Genomic DNA, 4464 nt, shown 5'->3' on the forward strand with positions numbered 1-4464 from the left:
GAGTTGCTGTGCTTGGTGACTGCTTTCTGGGTCCCGTCACAGCTCTGGGACTTGCTGGGGGTTAGTTCATACTTAATGGCTGAGTGGAGTGGGCTGGGTGGGAACCCGGCAGAACTCACTGTGACGGGGTGTGGTATGGAATCCAGTAAAGACAGGCTCCAAGCCCTATCCTGGTGGCTGGCTGGGATGGTTTCTGAAGGCTCTGGTCATGTTCATGGTCATGCTTTACGCCGTGACCAGTAAAATATAGACGTGATGGAAACCTCTGTTATTAGAAAGTCTGATAAGCTCTCATACACAGAATCGAGTTCTAAATGTAAGCAGTCATCTTCAGTATTCATGGCAATATCTTTCTTTTTTTAACACTTCATGAATTTGCATATCTTCCTTGTGCAGGGAGCGTGCTCATCTCCTCTGTACTATTCCAGTTTCAGTACACATGCCTTCCCGGCAATAGCTTAATGAGTGTATTGACCTCCTTTGTATATTGCTCTCTCTCTCTTCCGAAATTTCATATTAAATTTGTATAAATCAGATTTTTAAAATCAGACTTTACCTGTGTTTCGTGGTGATGTGAGTGTTTTTACTATAAAGAAATAAAAACTGTTTGAGGGAATACATAGGTTAGCCTTCATTTAAATGTTGTACATGCATACGTGTATCAAAATATCACGTGGTGCCCCATAGATCTCACAATTCTTGTGTTTTTGTTTTACTTAAATGTTTCAAAAGTGCTAAAAAATAATAATAACAATAACAGGGTAAGTACAGGCCAGCAGGACCCTGGCTGCCGCCTGCCATTCTTCCCCAGAGCCCTGCGGTTGGATTCTATGTCCACCACTCTACATCTCACCTCCAGACCAGACGGTGTAGTTAGCTCTCACCTTTATCCAGGACCAGCTTCCATGGGCTGTCTTCCTCTTCATGAAATCACCCTCTGAGTTTGGAGAACTCCCTTCATTTCCTGCTTCTGCCGTGGCCCCATCTTGTCCCTCTGGTTGTCTTTCTGCTCCTGATCCTCAAAGTCGGTGCTGGTGGTGATGGGGAGTTAGTGTTCATGGGACCGAGAGAAGCTTGGGTCTGGCTGGTTGCACAACCTTGTCAGAGTGCTCAGTGCCACAGAAATTAGTGCCACCGACCATGGTACGTGGATAGATTCTAAGTGATACATATCTTACTACAGTACAAAGTTTGGTGCCAGTAAAAAAATAGGGAACTTCTTGCCAAAAAAGAGGGATTCCATATTGATACATTGAAACCTCTGCAACCAGGTCTCTCCGCAGGGTAGTCGGATCTGACAGTGGGTCAGAGAGTCTACTGGCTAGTCTTCAGACATTGGAGACAAGGCCCTGAAATGCAATCAACAGAGACACATTGCCACTGTAAAGGAAAATGAACCAGGTCTCCTTCAGATTTTGAGACACTATTGTAATTCACCTAGCAGGTCCCATGCCATATTAACTTCTAAATTTGCTTTAGTACATTCATCCCCATTCTCTTTACAGAAAGTGTAGACCACAACTGGTAATTTGGAGTATTCTAAGATCCCAGGAATCTCCAGTCCTCTCTACCACCCTCCAACCTGACCAGCTTCCCAAATACACAATGCTACTCCAGAGACCAGAAAAATGTCTTAGAGGAAATGTTAATATTTAAATTAAGGTGATTATATCATGACTAATTTGTCAATTGTTTAGGATTATCAGATAAAAATCAAGATTACCTTGGTTTTAATGGTTCAATATCATTTTTTTAATCAAGGCGGAGAACCATCCAGAATTCAGATGGTAAGGTTGCCTAACTCTTTCATCAAATGCATCGAATGTGATTTGTCATTTCTCAGTGCCCTCAGTGGTGCTTCATGCTATGGATGGATCAGCAGCTCCAGCCGATGGTAACGATGGCCTAATTGCTGCGAAACACCTGTATGCTCTGCATTGTACTCAAATGCATTCTTGTGTGACTCATGTTGAGAAGCCTAGTAAGGCTGGGCCAGTCTACATGCATTAAAGCAAAAGTTCTCAGATCACAATGCTCACTTCAGGGCCAGAGGCTTCCTCAGGGCCTTTGGGACGGAGTGGACATAAAGTCTACCCAGAGTGAACCGATGTTTGTCCCTCTGAGCTTTCCCTCTGTAACTCCCCAGGAGCCACCTTAACCTGGAGCTTGCAGCAGGCTTCTTGCTGTCAGGCCAGATGGTGGCTTGAGCAAAGGCCCCAGACTTCTCGGACCCAGCTTGATCAAAGTTACACCTTAATGCTTGTGTGTCCTTCAACCTGAGGTTCCAAGGCACAGCAGATGGAGGTCTTGAAATAAGCAGGGAGTCCCATGGCCCCAGCAACTCAGGAGGCCAGAGCAGAAGGGTTGTAAGCTTGAGGCCAACCTGGGCCATTTAGTTAGACCCTGTCTCAAAATAAAAAGTGCCAAGGGCTGGGGACGAAGTTCAGGGCTAAAGTGTCCCTGGATCCAATCCACAGTACAAGGAAAAGAGAGAGAGAGAGAGAGAGAGAGAGAGAGAGTAAAATCAAGACTTCTTATGGCCATTTCCAGTTAGTAGAATACCCTTGACTTTTTAGTATGTTTACTGTACTAGAGGGTTATGTTAACTATGTGTGTGTGTACATGTGTGCATATATATATATATATATATATATATATATATATACATGAAATTATAATTTTCAGAATACATTTATTTATTACTGCTAGCAGTGATGGCAGATTATTTGAAGGTTCAAAATTCCTTACCTGGGGTGGTTCTGAACATCTAGGCATAGGACAGGATAATGCACCAGGACAACAAGACTCCTGGGTGCAATTCTAGAAATTTCCAATGAAAATATCTACCAGAATTGGAGTGCTGGAGGGAGAAGGGGAAAGTAGACTTTCACGACACCAGCAGGGCACGGAAGTGGGACTGGAGACCTGGCGTCAGGTGCAGAGACCACTGTTTGAGTTCAGGAGGTTCTTGGCTCTCGGAATGCACCCTGGCGTACACCACTGGACAGAGCGGAGTCCCGATGGAGTCACTGCTGAAATGTTCCTTGCTCTGCATGGAACACAAGGGTGAAAGCAGCAGGAGGGAGACATGGCCTCCATCCATGGCTGCAGTGTGAGGAGAGTACAGGCACCCTCAGCGAACCCATTCTGAACCCAGGAAATGAATGCCACCAGGTATAGTGGAAGGCATGCCCTCTCCTCTCAAAGGCCTCTTCTTGCCACTTCCCACCTGATAGAGGCGGGATAATTTCTTTGTCTCTCTGTCAAGTCACATAGAGGAAAAAATGTTGAAAAGCCAAGGCTGCTGATCTTTTGTCTTCCAGAAGTGACCTTTCCTCAAAGGATCTGTTTTGAAAGATTGATATAGGAAGTTCTACTTAACTGCTTGCTCTAGTAGATGCTGTAGGATGGTGTGTGCTCACAGTCCACACTAGGTTCTTCTCATCCTGGAAAAGAAGCCTGGACACTGTCCCAAAACAGCGTAAGGACCTTACTGCCTGGAGCTCATGCTCCTTCCCCTTGGGGCACTTTAATAGGAGCAGCTCAGGAGGAAAACATGACAACCCTGCTGTCTCCTCTCAGTTGTTCACAGGTCAAAGCCTGAGGCTCGGGAAGCTCCCCTGGGTGAATGACCCTACCCCAGCGATGGGGCCTTGAATGCCCATTCAATTCTGGTCCAAATGGGAACAAAGCTCAGAGGGCCACTTGTGCCTCAGACCGCATCTTGCTGTGTCTGTGGAATTTGCAGAAGGGAATCAGTCCTCTCGATGAAGCAAGCCATCCTGATTCTTATTTTTGAGACACAGCTGAAGAACCCATCATTATTTCTTTATCTTGTACCTCTGACCCTTTGTCAAGGCCCATGTCAAAAAATGGCTATTAAAATTAAAATGTTTTCAAGAGAAAGATTCCTGAGGAGCAAACGAAAACCTACTTATCTCAAACAACATTAACAATACACCATTGAAGCATCACACTATAACTCATGGGGACAGACTCCAGGGCCACTTGGGCACCCTGCTGAACCTGCATGCTCCCTGGTACATAAGGTGTTCACAGGAATCACAGCAGACAATTTGTAGGTTTTGGCCATTGCAATCCATCAAGGAGCCAATGCTCTGCCTCTAATGCCCCCGCCCACCATGTTCCCTTCCTACTCAAATACCTTAAACTGGACTTTCAGCTCTCTGAAAGAAATGTTTTCTTTCCTTTAAGCTTATTATTAAGTTTTTGAGATATAATTTTGTCACATTGGTTTGAATCCATCTGACTTATAAAGCTTGGGTGGAAGTGCTGATTGAACTGAGCTCCTGGCCCCATCCTAGTTTGCTTCTGGTTTTTAGAACTGAAACTCACTTCAGCACTCTCCAAGGTGCTTTGCTGTCTCTGAATGGCAAGTATTTGAAATACAGCTCCGTGTCCCAGCCCAGCTGCATTACACATAGTGCTAACGTGCACACAGTT

General features: G+C 45.0%; 1 non-coding gene across 1 annotated transcript; it reads right to left on the reverse strand.

Moving 5' to 3' along the window:
• Positions 1-351: 351 nt before the first annotated feature.
• On the reverse strand, positions 352-454 carry LOC113185893 (U6 spliceosomal RNA). Its single transcript, XR_003301181.1, has one exon. It is a non-coding gene; the product is annotated as a U6 spliceosomal RNA (small nuclear RNA).
• Positions 455-4464: the final 4010 nt, after the last annotated feature.

Source organism: Urocitellus parryii, chromosome 8, assembly GCF_045843805.1.
Source record: "Urocitellus parryii isolate mUroPar1 chromosome 8, mUroPar1.hap1, whole genome shotgun sequence".
NCBI lineage: Eukaryota > Metazoa > Chordata > Mammalia > Rodentia > Sciuridae > Urocitellus > Urocitellus parryii.